Below are 17,522 nucleotides of genomic sequence, written 5' to 3' on the forward strand. Positions count from 1 at the left end.
AAATTTTCAAACATTTCAAATTTCTTTGCATAAGGTATAATCTAGAGTTACGTTTTAGGAATACAACGAAAAACTCATATCCTCCCCTGAATGTACATCCATCTGCGAATGAGATGAACTACTTTCAGTGGATATAGGCATATTAACTCTTTGCAGAGATTGATCTTGTCAAATCCACTATGAACAAGATACAAATGCCATAGATTAAAAAAAATGTGGTAGTGTCTTTTGATTACTTAGGTTTAGTTACATCAAAGAATTCTTAGAATAGTGCAAGTGGATCCTGGTCACAGAATACCTAACTCATATTCCATACAGTTTGAATCCATTAATAAAAGATGGATATTAAACACTTGAGAAAGTGTAATTGTATTGTATCTGGAATTAGAAATATAAGAAAATTTCTATTTGGAATCTAAAATTAAAGTCAAAGACTTAAAATTTATACTAAATATAATGAGTAATTCTATCTTGGACCACCACTACTAATTTAATTCTAAGTCTGATTTGCCCATACAAGAAGGAGATTTCTAAGATTGAGGATTTATATCAATTGGGAATAGAATTTTGGGATTATAATCATATGCGTCATTTAATTTCTTAAGAGAAAATATAGAATGACATGAAATGATTTATAGACCATTCATCCAATGATATGTTTTGAAGCTAATTCGAAATGAATAAGCTAAGAGGAATTAGGATAATTTTGTTTATAAATAAGAATCCAACGATGCTTCGATTAGCGAATATCAAAGTAATCTTATTTATACAATCTTCTTGTTTCATATCGTAAAAATACTAGTCTAAGGTGTCATCAATTGATGAACAGCTAGATGTCGCATATACAATATTTATCTTTCGAGATCTAGCACTATTATGTATGTCTAATGGTGAAAACCCACTAGGGATTTATCTCATTAGATAAACAAGCCAAGTTAGACCAACAATGAAGATTCGAAATTAAACTACAACTTAATAACAGAAAATAACATGGTTCAATATAAATTCATACACAATTCAGAAATTATAAACATATAGCAAGTAGGAATGACAAGTGAAAATACTAAAACATACAATCCTAAATAATTTCCAAGGTTTTCAACAAACTGATATCAGTGTCCCGTTTAGGCGAGAGTCAAAGGTACCATCCATTGAATAGAGTTGTCAGCTCATCTAAAATGTTAAACATTCTAGCAACCTTTTATTCAATTTAAGTTGTTACACTTACAAACTAATTATCATTCGAGATTAAACGGTGCGAAATTGCTAATGAACGTTCCTCCATTAGGGAGGATTACTCACTAAAATAAACGCGGTGTAAAACCCACAATGGAGATCGAATATTTTAATAATAAAGCTCATTATTTAAAGAGAGTTGTATTTTCTTTGATTCTCTTTATTTAATTTATTTATTTTAAATATGTATATTTATTAATTAAAATTTCCAATTTAGAATGAAAAATTCTAAATATAAATTTTAATTTAATATTTATAAATTTTACTTAGATGGATATGAAAATAACATGAATTATTTCCATCTTAGTAATAATTTCCAATAAATATTTAGAAAAATATTCAATTTAAGTTGTTACAAAATTAATTTAAATTAATTTACAACTCAAATTTAATTTTCTATAAATATATATTGCATTTCGAAAAAATTAAAGTATTCAAAGACACAATTTTCGAAAATGCATGTTAAAATAAAAAAAATTAATCCTGGAAAAATTATTCTAATTTAATGTTGGTCCAAAATTAATTTATAACAAAAAATATAATTTTCCTATTTAATTAAATATATAAGAAAAATTTCAAATATATTAAGTATGATGATGAAAATCAACTTAAATATTACTTTTCTATTTAATTAAATACACTAGAAAAATACTTCAAGCAAAAATATCATCTATCTAGATTTTCCTTTGACTAATTAATTCAATTTATAATAATATACTTTAATTCAATTTATTTTAAATTAATCAATAAATGAAAAAAAAATCATTGATTTAAGTTGATCCAAGAATTAATTAAAATAAATAATTAATTTACAACTTAATCTATTTTTCAAGATAAATTCAAAATCATCTTGCATTATGAAATGCAATTTCGAAAATTGATTAATAAAATAAAGAAAAATATATTTTACTTCATTTATTTTAATTAATCATTAAATGAAAAAATCATTGATTTAAGTTGGTCCAAAATTAAAATAAATAATTTACAACTTTAATCTATTTTTCAAATAAAATTCGAAATTCCAGCATTTAAAAAATGCAATTTCGAAATTTGATTAATAAAAAAAAAAATATATTTTGAAAATTATTTAAATTTAGTTGAAAAAATAAATTTCAACTAAAAATAATTTTCTATTTACTTAAGTGTCATGAAAAAGAAATATTTAAGTATCATGATGAAAATCAACTTAGATATTTAATTTTCAAATTAATTAAATGTATTAAATTCAAGAAATAAATAATTAAGTGTAGAGAAGGCTTAATTATTAATCTCTAGTTTAATACTAGGAAAAAATATACTTAAAATAAATTGTACCAAAATTAATTATTTAAATAATTAATTTCACAATGTATAATATTTTCCTATTTAATATTAGAAATAATAAGTAGTCTAGAAATAACTATCTAGAAAATATCTTATTTGACTAAGTATCTTTTCCACAAAATTTGAAAAAATATCTAATTTAAGTTGTATTAGAAAAAATCTAGAACTTAAATATTTTCAAATTTAAATTTAATTAAATATCAAAAATTAAGTTGTAACCACTTAATTTAAAAATATTCCATTTTAAGTTAATATTCGAAAAGATATTAACTTAAAAAATATCTAAAATATTCCATTTTAAGTTAATATTGGAAAAGATATTAACTTAAAAAATATCTAAAGAATCTTAATAACCAATGCCTAAAATTCCTCAACTTAATTTTGAAATTTTAAATTCAAAAGATATTCAGATTTAAGTTGGTTAGTTGTAGATAACTAAATAACAACTTAAATAGGAATATTTAATGAAAAATTTAAATTAAGCTTCAGAAAGAATCTAGATGGTTATAATTCTATATTTAATTAAATACAAGAAAATACATATAGTTTAGCTTAGAATAAAAAATTCTTTAAACTATAATTTTCTTAAATTAATTTCAAAATAAATGAAATTAATTATGTTGCTAATCAATTTTATTAGGTTAAACTAGGTTAATTAACCTAGTACAGTTGTTCAAATCAGGCAAATGGGTCTTCACAATTGGGGTGGTTCATGTGAGGGGGTGCTGGGTTCAGTATGTCGTACCCACTTCTATGGCTCCCAACTCTCACACAAGGCCCAAAAGAGAGGAATTTAACCTTAATAAGAACAACTGTTATTAATTGAATAGGCCCAAAAAACTAAATGCGCCTAAATAAATTCTATCAAGAACTATGATAATTTATTTTAGCAACAACAACCTATATGCATCTATAATAAAATTAAACATATAGGCTCACACAGGCATACTTTGGATGGGTCCTATCATGTTGCTAGGTCATACACAGATGAAAGAAGATTGTAAATATACCTGTTACAAATTATTATCTTGACCAAGGGAGCCATCAGATCAATAGATCTGGCAAAAGGTAACCATGGCTATTTGCAATCAAGTAATAATAGGTTTTGAAAACTTACACACAAGCTAAAACGCATACTCCTGCAACAAGGTTAGCTGGATAGTTGGATGTAGGATTTATTTAATTTTAAATTAAATTATTAATTTCGAAATAATTAATTAAATAAAAAAATAATTTTCGAAAATTTTTTAAAAAAATTTGAAAAATTCGAAATTTAAAAAAAAAATTAAATTTAAAATTAAACCTACAATTTTAAAAAATTAGGTTTCAACCAACCTAAATATCATTTCAAAATTTGCTAACTACTTTTAAAATTTAAATGTTATTTTATAAATAAAAATTAAATAAAAAATTAAAAAAGATAAATGAATATCTTTTTCAGATTTTAAATGTAATTTAAATAAAATAACAAAATTTAAAAGTTAGCAAAATATCTTACATCTTTTTAAAATTACATGATTATAGTTATCTTATTTTAAATTTAAATAAGGTCAAATTATTTAAAAAAAAGATAAATTTAAAATATTTAAAATCTGACCTTAAATTTAAAAATAAGATAAGATATAATCAAATTTAAAAATAAGATAGATTATTAAGCAAATAAGATAGATACTAACTATTTTTAAATTCAAATTACACTAATATCTTGAATTAAATTTAAAAAATATTAAATTAATTCATAATGATAATTAGAATTGAATTGGGAATAGTAATAGTATAAATATAGAACTACACAAAAAATCGGAACTTAATTCCATGAAAAAGCATGAAAAATCGAAGAAAAACGAAAAAATTGCGAGCTGTACTGACAGTTTTCGCGTGCGCAGGAAAATTTCAGCACAACTCCGATTTTTTCGAATCTTCAAAAAATCATAACTAATTCAAATTAAATCGAAATTGAGTTCTGTAAAAAAGTAACTTGCTTAATTTTTTCCATAATATCCAATAAACATAATTCCAGAAACATATATTCAATTATTTTTAACGAAAATTCACAAACACCAATCAATCATCAAATAACACTCAATACAGCATGATACCATCCAAAAACAAACAAACAATCGTTTTAAAGTCCAAATTTCTTGCAAGTAAATCAATTACCATGGCTTTGAGGCCAGTTGTTGGAATTTATTTTACCAGGATCTTAGATCTACTCACAAGTATGTTGATTAACACCCTAAATATGAACTTTCTAAAACGATGAAATAAACACATATAAAGTTTAGGAAACCTTACATTGGGTGAAGCGGAATATAATGACTCCTTCCGTTCAGATATCTAGCCCTTGATTCCTTTCTGTAGCAGAGCATTATCAATATCTGAACCTGGATCTCTTTCTCTGAATCTTTGATGCTGAAACTCCTTCTTGCTGAAAGTCTTTCTTCACGATCTTCCTCACTATGATTGAGGTATTACTTGCTGTGTGTGGGCACTACTCTCACACTAAGAATTTCGAAATCTCAATGAGGAAGAGAAAGAGAGTGGGTTCGGCCAAAGATAGGGAGAGAGAAGGCTCAGGTTTTTCTCTGAAGGAAAAATAGAAAATTTGAGTGTAATTTTCCTGAAGCCTTCACTATCTATTTATAGCATTCCACTAGGGTAAGGTTTGAATTATTTGGCATTAAAATAATAAAAATATCAGTTTAAATTTCCTACAAAAGTGGCCAGCCCTATACAAGTGGATTTGGGCCTTACTTTTTGCAATTATGCAGTTTTACCTTTTCTGCATCTGATTTTCTCAAAAACGCCAATTTTCTAATTCAACCATTTAAATGCCAATTCTAACTATTTAATAACTATAAATAATTATTAAATAATATTGTCATTTATCAGATTCATTAACTGAACCATACAAAGTATCATAATTAACAAATATGCCCCTAAAACTCTTTCTTTACAATTTCGCCCTTACTTAGTGAAAAATTCACAAATAGACATAGTCTAATTTGAGAATTATAATTGATTAATCAAAACCAATTACATGAGTCTTACAAGCAATATTATCTCAACTAGTGCGGGGACCATGGGTCTATATAACCAAGCTTCCAATAAGTAGATCAAGAATTTAGCACTAAAATTCACTAACTTATTAATTCTTCGTTGAATCCACGCATCGAACTTAGAATTTCACTCTCAGTATAATAGAATGCTCTATATGTTCCACCATATAGACGCATCATTAGTTATCCATTATTATAATCCTAATGTGATCAATGATCCTCTATATGAATGATCTACACTGTAAAGGGATTAGATTACCGTTACACCCTACAATGTATTTATTCCTTAAAACACTTGACCCCGTATAAATGATATTTCAGCTTATGTGAAATGAGTACTCCACCATTTATGTTCGTTTGGTCAAGCTCGAAGGAGATCATCCTTTGCTTACTATTCGCCAGAGAGAAACTATAGATTCCATGTTTATGATAGCGCTCCCACTTAATTGCACTACCGTGTTCCCAAAATGTACGTATCACCCTGACCTAAAAGTAGGCTTAACTAACAAATCAAAGAACACGAATAGCCTCTCGAGATTGAGCCTAATCATATCAGGATTAAGATCATTTGATCTAGGATCAACTAGGCGATATTGACTTGAATAGATATTACGGTAAGTTTAATAAATCTAAGTCAAAGTTCAATATCGGTCCCTTCCGATGCATACTCCATGCATCCAACCTGAGCTTTACTTTAACCAATGCTTTGGAAAGAACATAGCACTTCTCCAAATGCAAGTAAACTCTGTTGTAGATTATCATATCAGTAAATCCCTATGTCTGATAAATCTAGGAAACTTTATTCACATAGTCATGTTTACTTTCCAATGTGTTGACGGCACAATAAAGAGGATCAAGTATGTGAAAAGGGTTTCAGATGAATTTATACATTATGTACATATAATCATGAAATAAATCATGTAAACCATGCAACATTAAATGTTATTTCTGATCTATATTGATAAGTAAATTTGATTATATTGAAATGAGTTTTATTTAGGGCATAAAACCCAACATCGTCCCCACTACTATGTAGGAGAGACGAGACCAAAAATTGGCCAGCCTCACGTGGACATGGGAGAAGATCTCGAGTTAGTCAGACTTAGAGAGGCCATCTGCCAAGTCGGCCTAATTGAAGAACCATGCACTACTGATTGCAATGTATTCGCTTAGCAGAGATGCAAATTCCTTAAAGAAACACACACTGCTGATTGCGATGTATTCGCTCAATAGAGACGCGAATTCCTGAGATGGATGGGTGACCAAGACTACATCATTCGATCTCACTAGGCAGAGTTAAATCACCACAATAGAAAGGCCAATGATCTGATAAGGTGGTTCAACCAGAGAAGCGATGTAAGAGGACAGAACGAGATCCACTTCAAGGAAGACTAGTTGATAGATCAGAGAGGGTCTATCGTTAAGCTGACCAACCTGGCCCCTCAAGGACTAGGATAGATCTTCCCTTGCTAGAGGAAGGACAAACCTTGCCTCAAAGGTCTAATGGTGAGAACAGCCAGATCCCGACAACTAATGGCGTGGGGGGCCGACCAGGGATCTCAAACTCAGTAACAGCCCCCTATCCATCCTGTGGCCAGCCAGCCATCAGTAGGAGTCCCTGTGGTTGGACAGTCACCAGTAGGACTCCCTATGGCGGTCTATCCACCTAAATAAGTCCCATGGCAAGCCATACACCTCCAGAAGTCCCTATGGCCAGCCAGAGAGGAGCACTTCCTCCTCGAGGGGAGCCAGTCACCCAAAGATCAATTTTCAATCGACAAGGAAAGGAAGCGGTTGCAAACACCCAAAACAGCAATTTAAGAAGTGAAATAAATCACTTTAGACATTTGGATCCACAAAACTTCAACAATTGGTGTGATCTACCCTATGTCAACGCACAAACTCCACCAGCCATGCAGAGAAGTGTGGGTAGCCATGTAATATCCAGATTAAAATTTGTATTCAAAATTTATTGAGGTAATAATCGTGTTAAAATAATCGTCTTATTTATTTTTTTTATAAAGTGTGAGTAGTGATAATTATTAAAGTATAGTGGCTATTTCTCTAAAATAAGTTAAAAGTTGCTTTAGTTACACAATATAATATTTTGGCATTGTTACAAGTTAAGGATATTATTTAGCTAAGACTCGAGATATACTTTTATTTTCTTCATGCAAAGGAACTAATATGGAATACATAAAAGATAATTAATAATGTACTAGATTTTAGTCTCTTTAATTCTTCTATAGGAATACACTAAATATTGTTATGAAATAAGTGTTAGGCGTGTACCGAGTTTTGAGTGTGTAAAGCAGTAAAGTTTTTTTATGCTACTATATGTAAGATAAAATAGAAGTCAAAATTTGTTATACATATCAATAGGTACGTGGCATTTATTAGTTTAATGATAATAATCATATTTATTATGCTTTATATATTGGTCATATATAGGAAGGAGAGAGAAATAAGGAATAAGTTCATATTTAAATTAATAATAATATTAGAATCAGTTAAGTTTTTAAATTAAAATTTGAAAGTTACTATAGTCACTCTGAAGGAAGAGAAGGTTAAGGATATATAGTTATATTCTTCCAATTAACGTGTGGGATGTGATTTAATTTAATAAATATATTAGTTAATAATCTATGAATATAGTCGCATAGTGAGATTTGAGATAAGTGGGTCGGTGGATGATATTTATTTTTTTAAAGTTTCAAATATTTTAATTGAATATAAATGAAACTAGGGACTATAAATAAGAGTATAGCCAAACTTTATAGGACTGTCGTATTTACTTGCTTCAAAATATAAATTTAAGAAAAACAAGAGTGAAAAGAAGGACTCGGTGGGCCAGTGGCCATGTAAAGACGAGTCAATTGCATCTCAATTAAGGTTTATAGGTGTGATCGACTAGTGTATGTTTAAGGGCATTAAGGAATAAATTCCCGTTAGCAAACTGCTTCCTCCTAAGTTTTCAAAGGATCATATAAAGTTGCAATCATTCTCTTTTTTTGAGATTTATTAAGGGACTAGTTACGGGATAACAGGCCTTAAGCAGCGGGATTTGAGGTAAGGAAATTAAGTAACTTTTATGTGTTAAACTGTATAATTTAAATTATTTGTGTATTGAAATATTATTTGTAATGTATTATTATTATGAATGTGTATATAGTACTGAGAATGTGTGTTATGGACACAATATGAGTTTGTAAATCAATGTACAATATGGTGTGTATGGTTGTCATGATTTGTATGTATGGTATGTTGTATGCTAACGTCTCAGGTACAAATGAGGGGCCATGGTGGGGTATGATACGGGGTAAGGCCGTTGAATGTAGAGATACCCTACCCTGCATTTGTCTGATTCGTGTATGACATTGTTATAATGAGGTATGATACAGCGATGTTGCTGTTGAATGTAGAGATACCTTTCTCTATAGCAATGGTAGGGCTAAGTGTGCCTAGGTTATCGTAGGGCCAAGTTAGGCCCAGGTTATGTATGTAATGGCTATGATATGCCAACGTTATGGTAATGACATGTTTTATAGTATTGATATGATAGTGTGCTATGAGTATGATATTGGAGTTATGAACTCAATTTATGTATGTTATGAATAGTTAGCATGAACATATATATTAAAGGTCTCCATGTGTTCCATTACTTAGTAATGGTTATAAGCTAAGGTATATGATATTGTTAAAACTTAATTAGTATATTAATGAAATATGTTATTGTGTGGTATTGTTTGGTATTGCATGATAAGCATTTCCTTACTGGGCTTTTAGCTCACCCCCTTACTTTCCCCCTACAGGCAATAGACAGGGAACATTGATTGTAAGTTTGATGAGCTGGGTCAGTTCTGGCATGTATACTGCGAGGGGCTATGGACGAGCAGACGGTCTAGAACGCCCGTGGAGCCTTGGTTTTGTTTTTTTTTATTATAGTAAAGTATTCTGAGCTCAGTGGGATGTTGTAAATTTATTTTTTTTAAAAAAAAATGCACTCAACTACTTATTTTATTTTAATATGAATGATCATTCCTCTTTGGCATATTTATAGTAAAACCCGCTGTGTATTTCTAAACAGTTTTGAGTCTTTTCAATTTATGCATCAAAGTTAGTATTTTGTAAAATAAGGCTAAATTTCAGGGTGTTACAGTTGGTATCAGAGTCGATCGTCCGTTAGCCCGAAGGATACTCACAGTATACATACAGAAGACTGAAAAAGATCCTTCTCACTATAACGTAAGTGTTACTTTTAGTATGCTTGGTTTTGCCATTAATAGTTGTATATGTGATACGCAGATCTTTGATAAAATATGCCTCCTAGAATAAGAAAGTCGCGTGAAGTGGTACTTAGAGAAATCAAGAGCATCTTATCGCTTAAGATTGACCATGTTTTGGGAAAAGAAGATAAAATACTTAGAGCTCTGAGGGAGATTATCGCTATCAACAGAGAGATTAATAAAATTGTAAGAAAACGGGGAGCCTTGATCTGGTCACAAGAGAAATTTTTAGTATTAAGGGTGGCATTATCTCACGTCCCCGAATTACTTTATTATATCGATGAAATTTGGCATAATACCACAAAGAATGCTGAGGAGACAACTAGGTACACAATATTGATATAGGAGTTAGCAACGAAATTCCATAGTTTCTCTTTTGAGAAGGCTTATACTGTAGAAGTCAATGGTGTGGAGGAACCATGCATCAAGACCGTACGGTACAAACTTAGTGATAAGAGTAAGAAAGATATTATTGATTCCATTGACCTTACAACTGAACGAGACTGTAAAGAAACAAAAAGGCCTGACTATTTCGAGGTGACAGAAAATATGTTAGTAGTGGAGTTAAAGAGCCCACCAGAAATTGAAGTAGAAGAGATAGTAGAAACGATGGAACTCCTTTCGGACTCAAAATCTGAAGATGAAGAGATGGTAGAAAATTTAGACGAATCAGAGTATTCTCCATTGTTGGATAATGAGGAATTAGAAAATGCAGAACTGTCTCCAACAACAAATGATAACAAGTCAAATGGAGATATACCAGATTATCATATCGAGGAATCAAAGTCAGAAAATAAAAATTTATCGGCATACCACCCATCGCCAAGACAAGGAGTCTCAGTCGAACCAACACCAATTCAAGAGGATGTGGGAATGGAGAAGGACTTGAAGAGTCAGTAGTTGAGTCATGCGTGGAGGACAATTACTTATTGATTTTTTTTTTAGTTGTTTAGCTATTTAGTTTGTTTCTTTACTTTTCATATTTCAATTTTATTAGTAAGAAGGAAAGGAATTTAACCCTTTTCTCAAAAATTTAGAATTTATGCTATTAAGAATTCATAAGACCTTTTTTTTGATGAAAAAAAAAAATGTATTAGTTTTGTTTGACAACATTAAATTTAGATATGTGCGTGGAATCTTCTCTTCCTAGAATTAAACTCTTTTATCTTTATTAAATCAATCTTTTCAATGTTTAGGCTTAGATTGTGAGAGATCACAATTGCAACTAAAAGATCAATTAGAATCAATGTGAAAGGAAAGACCAATGGAGGTGGGGGCTAAGGATGTATGTTCTGCTGACCCACACATGGTTGATTTTCCAAAAAAAAACCAATAGTAGTTAAGGCTAATGATCTAAGAGGGGCATTGAAAGGAATGCGAGCATGACTAAGACGATTTGTTGAAGAGTTTTCACAAGCTCAGCGCCATAGATCACCAACACTAGTAGTGCAACTTAAGGTACATAATAAAATGTACCAATAGCTAACTAAATACTAATGCATAGGATTGTACCTGTCTATAAATGGTTAAAGAAGCAGTCCCCACACCTAGTTATGAAAGGAAGTCGAACCTATAGGAAGTAGGTGATGGCTTAGGATAGTTGATGCTATACTAGACTGGGACAGGGCATTTAACAAAACTCGCTTATTAAGAAGGATGAAAGAATAGATCTTTAAGAAAAAGTACTATCATGATGGATGTTTTATAAGTTACACACTCCTAAGGTAGATGGGAAGTATGTATGTGAAGACTTTAGAGATGAATCTGTTATAGAAATGTGTGCCGAACAAAATCCAAGATAAGAAGTTAGAAAGAGATCTACTAAAATTTGCTGGGGGTAATAGCTTATGAAGGTATCTTGAATACCAAGAGATAAGCAAAGCATTAACAAATTATAGATTACCAAAGGAGAAGATGAAAGCTTCAAACTCAAGGTCATCTACTTTATGAAGGAGGCAACGAAGTATTTGTGCACGATTTCGGCAATTTCTTTTCAAAGAAAGAAGACAAAGAAAGGTTTAGGCACGACTAACAATATGCTTACAACATCGATGAGAGACAATAAGAGGGCAACTACTCGGAATGGATCACTACTACACAACTACGAGACTGTGGATGCATCTTTGTGGTGGGTGTACAACAAATAACTACAGAGAGTGTATCGCAAGTTCAAAACTTGAGGAAGAGGAGAAATTAACGCTCAAGGGTGACATCCCTAGATTCCAAATACTCAACGATACAACAACAACGGTGTGGGGTATAACTCAATGAGAAAGGTTAGGAGAGCCTCACTCTGAGACAAGAGACAAGTGAGACACAACTAAGACCAAACTGATGTACCTTAAAGAATTTCATGGCACGACAAGGATGATACATGTATTTGAGAAGTGTTGGGATTAGAAAATGCTCATGCAACATAAATGGATTCAAGATACGATGTAAGCAAAGGATACTACAATCAACTTATGATTTACTTTACGGATAATAGTATAAGTATGTCGAAGTATCATCATAAGAAATGATTACGAGGGAAAAAAAATCCAAAGAGTGTTAATTTTGGTCAAAAGAGCTGGTTTGACAATAGAATGAAAATAGACCTGTCAAAAGTAAAAGTCAGCAAGAGTTGAGAATTTTTTTGACAAATATTGAAAGTTTTCTTCATCCAAAGGGACTAGTAACAGAAATTTTTGGAAGGACTCTCTCAAGCCGACAGTAACCAACTTATTAGACACAAGTAAGTTTTGTCCAATTGAAAGTGAAGAAATTAGAAGAAAAGAACAAGATAGGTATTGATAACATGATTGCGCTTGGATATAAAATAAAATGCTTAAAGGAGGTATTGACTTGTGCTTAAAGGTAGTGTGGGAAGTAAGAGTCAAATACCCCTGACTAAGGAATTATAAATAGTGAGTCTCTAATAGTAAATCAAATACAAGTAGGGGAATAGGAGGAATAATAGTGATGGACAGAGTAAGGTCTGTTCGGAATAGTTTTCCAATTATATATAGTATCCTTACCCCAATAACTTGGCTGATTAGTACGTTTTAAGATTGGTATAGTTGACTTATTGTTAAAGTCAACAGAAAGTAAATAATTGAGCTACGATAACCCATGGTAAGGTTGAACTTATTTTAAAGAGAATATTAGTGCGCTTTCTATGTTTTAATACATATATGGTATAGTCTTAAGTAGATAATTAACACTGGAATGTAAGTTTGTTCCAAAGATTTGGAGGTATTGGCAGGGCAATTCAGAAAGCGAGAATTTTTGCAAATTAAAGAGGCTTTCAATTATGTTTCAATTGAAGAGAATCAAGATACAATACACAAATATGGCTGGAGCAATCAATGGTAGCATAAGTATGAAATATTGTGTCACCTGGGAAGACTGGTATGAAGGAAGAAATACTCACTGCATATGACGACACACTTCTATTATTGCTACAGGAATAAGCTTGACCACTGGAACAACACGTTGTCAATTCAAATGCATGAAAAAAAAAATAAAACATTATGGAAAACAAGCTAATGTTAAGGTTAAGCTTGATTGAAAGTAATAACAACAGATTAGGCAACAAAGGTGAGATTAGCAATAAAGAGACAATAGAGTGGTATAAGAATCAAGAGGCTGCACAAAGAATCAAAGACTATACTATCCAAAAAAAAAAAATAGAATAGAAGGAAGGAAAAGTGCAACGAACATACGACAGAAGGAAGCTAAGAAGTTATATCTCATGTTCATTGGTGGTATTAAAATTATATAAAGAATTTTAAAAGGGTCTGTGTTGATTTTCTCGTATCATGGGAACAAGTATCTATAGATGATAGATTAACAACTACAAAGCTATAGGTGGCACCGTGACTCTATGGTGGGAATATATTTCTTTAGGAAATTAAGCTTTCTGTATGTAATAACATTCAAAGGAGGAATGAGAATAGTTAAAGAGAAGCTAACATAAGATCTTCTGCATGCCCTTTATTGGATGCTATTTTATGTAGTATATAATGTTTCTGTTGTGGCATGTAAGGATGTCTATAAGAGGAAAAATACATATATATATATATATATATATCTTTACTCTTAATGACATGTAAGGATGTTCATAAGAGAATAAATAATTTTTACTCTTAATGACATGTAAGGATGTTCATAAGAAAATGAAAACTTTTATAATATCATGAGCATGCAATTGCATAACTTGTATATTTAAAGTGTATGTGTAAGTTATTATTATGAAGTATGTTTTGTTATTAAGTAAAGTATAGTAGCATAATAATTCTTAAATTAAGTAGTATATATTAAATGTGTTATGATTTTACCGGTAAGACAAACGTTAGATACATGTATGTTGGGCCAATAAAATAAATAGAGAGACAAAAGGACATGAAGAGATAGTACTCAAAGTGTTTGGAAAATTAAATTTCGAGGACGAAATTTCTTTTTAGGATTGTAGAATGTAATATCCAGATTAAAATTGGTATTCAAAATTTATTGAGGTAATAATCGTGTTAAAATAATCGTCTTATTTATTTTTTTATAAAGTGTGAGTAGTGATAATTATTAAAGTATAGTGGCTATTTCTCTAAAATAAGTTAAAAGTTGATTTAGTTACAAAATACAATATTTTGGCATTGTTACAAGTTAAGGATATTATTTAGCTGAGACTCGAAATATACTTTTATTTTCTTGATGCAAAGGAACTAATATGGAATATATAAAAGATAATTAATAATGTACTAGATTTTAGTCTCTTTAATTCTTCTATAGGAATACTCTAAATATTGTTATGAAATAAGTGTTAGGCATGTACCGAGTTTTGAGTGTGTAAAGCAGTAAAGTTTTTTTATGCTACTATATGTAAGATAAAATAGAAGTCAAAATTTGTTATACATATCAATAGGTACGTGGTATTTATTGGTTTAATGATAATAATCATATTTATTATGCTTTATATATTGGTCATATATAGGAAGGAGAGAGAAATAAGGAATAAGTTGATATTTAAATTAATAATAATATTAGAATCAGTTAAGTTTTTAAATTCAAATTTGAAAGTTACTATAGTCACTCTGAAGGAAGAGAAGGTTAAGGATATATAGTTGTATTCTTCCAATTAACGTGTGGGATGTGATTTAATTTAATAAATATATTAGTTAATAATCTATGAATATAGTCGGATAGTGAGATTTGAGATAAGTGGGTCGGTGGATGATATTTATTTTTTAAAGTTTCAAATATTTTAATTGGATATAAATGAAACTAGGGCCTATAAATAAGAGTATAGCCAAACTTTATAGGACTGGCGTATATACTTGCTTCAAAATATAAATTTAAGAAAAAGAAGAGTGAAAAGAAGGACTCGGTGGGCCGGTGGCCATGTAAAGACGAGTCAATTGCATCTCACTTAAGGTTTATAGGTGTGATCGACTAGTGTATGTTTAAGGGCATTAAGGAATAAATTCCCGTTAGCAAATGCTTCCTCCTAAGTTTTCAAAGGATCATATAAAGTTGCAATCATTCTCTTTTTTCGAGATTTATTAAGGGACTAGTGACGGGATAACAGGCCTTAAGCAGCGGGATTTGAGGTAAGGAAATGTGTTAAACTGTATAATTTAAATTATTTGTGTATTGAAATATTATTTGTGATGTATTATTATTATGAATGTGTATATAGTGCTGAGAATGTGTGTTATGGACACAATATGAGTTTGTAAATTAATGTACAATATGGTGTGTATGGTTGTCATGATTTGTATGTATGGTGTGTTGTATGCTAACGTCTCAGGTACAAATGAGGGGCCATGGTGGGGTATGATACGGGGTAAGGCCGTTGAATGTAGAGATACCCTACCCTGCATTTGTCTGATTCGTGTATGACATTGTTATAATGAGGTATGATACAGCGATGTTGCTGTTGAATGTAGAGATACCTTTCTCTATAGCAATGGTAGGGCTAAGTGTGCCTAGGTTATCGTAGGGCCAAGTTAGGCCCAGGTTATGTATGTAATGGCTATGATATGCCAGCGTTATGGTAATGACATGTTTTATAGTATTGATATGATTGTGTGCTATGAGTATGATATTGGAGTTATGAACTCAATTTATGTATGTTATGAATAGTTAGCATGAACATATATATTAAAGGTCTCCATGTGTGCCATTACTTAGTAATGGTTATAAGCTAAGGTATATGATATTGTTAAAACTTAATTAGTATATTAATGAAATATGTTATTGTGTGTTATTGTATGGTATTGCATGATAAGCATTTTCTTACTGGGCTTTTAGCTCACCCCCTTACTTTCCCCCTACAGGCAATAGACAGGGAACATTGATTGTAAGTTTGATGAGCTGGGTCAGTTCTGGTATGTATACTGCGAGGGGCTATGGACGAGCAGACGGTCTAGAACGCCGGTGGAGCCTTGGTTTTGTTTTTTTTAATTATAGTAAAGTATTCTGAGCTCAGCGGGATGTGGTAAATTTATTTTTTTAAAAAAAAATGCACTCAACTACTTATTTTATTTTAATATGAATGATCATTCGTCTTTGGCATATTTATAGTAAAACCCGCTGTGTATTTCTAAACAGTTTTGAGTCTTTTCAATTTATGCATCAAAGTTAGTATTTTGTAAAATAAGGCTAAATTTCGGGGTGTTACAAGCCAGGCCCTGCCCAGCTTAGGGTTGGCCGGCCATATACAAGTACCAGACTCAGGGCTGGCCAACTTTGAGTATACCCTCTCCCAAGGTATGGCCAGCCAGGCTCTGGCCAATCCAAGACTACAACTCAACCAAAAAAGGCCAATCAACTAGGCCCCTACCGCAATAGATCATTATATGCAAGCATAGTAGGATCAAATACGAGACATGCTTAAGGGCCTAGCTAGTCCAAAACCTTCAGAACTTCAGTTAGATAGGCCAAGGGGATCACCATTCTCGGCATATATAAATGCCTTACCCTTGCCCAAATTCAAGATGCTGACTTGGAAGATGTACACGGAGAAAGAAGATCCCCTAGAATACCTAAAGTACTTTGAGATCCAAACCGATCTCCAACAAGTATCCAGAGATGTGCGATGTCGAATCTTTCTAGCAACTCTAGCTGAAATAGCCCAACAATGGTATTTCAAGCTGGCCCCAAGAAAACTTAACTCTTGGGAAGAATTCTCCCGAGAATTCTATATTCAGTTCTCTGCTTCAAGATAAATACCTGCCTGATTGAAGGATCTTGTTGAAACAAAGCAAAAACGAGATGAACCTTTGAAGGACTACATTCAACAGTTCATGGCTGAGGCCACCAAGGTCAAAGGCCAGACAGAAGAAGGCCAATATATGGCCATACTCGAAGGCATCCTACCATTGAGTGACTTCAGGAAAGATATCAAGAGGATCTCAACGAACAACATGAAGGAGTTCCTTAAGCAATCGTATGTCTTCATAAAGTTGGAAGAAGCTGTCTGACAAGCCCAAATAAGAGGGCAAGTCAACGACGAACAAACACAGGGCCTCATAGCACCCCAAGCACTGTCCAACATGCAAACCATCGCAGATGATCTCTGTCGATTTTCCAACATTGAGAATGGTGGAGGCAAGAACAACAACGATGACTCTCACCAACA

Source organism: Cannabis sativa, chromosome X (assembly GCF_029168945.1).
Source record: "Cannabis sativa cultivar Pink pepper isolate KNU-18-1 chromosome X, ASM2916894v1, whole genome shotgun sequence".
Lineage (NCBI taxonomy): Eukaryota > Viridiplantae > Streptophyta > Magnoliopsida > Rosales > Cannabaceae > Cannabis > Cannabis sativa.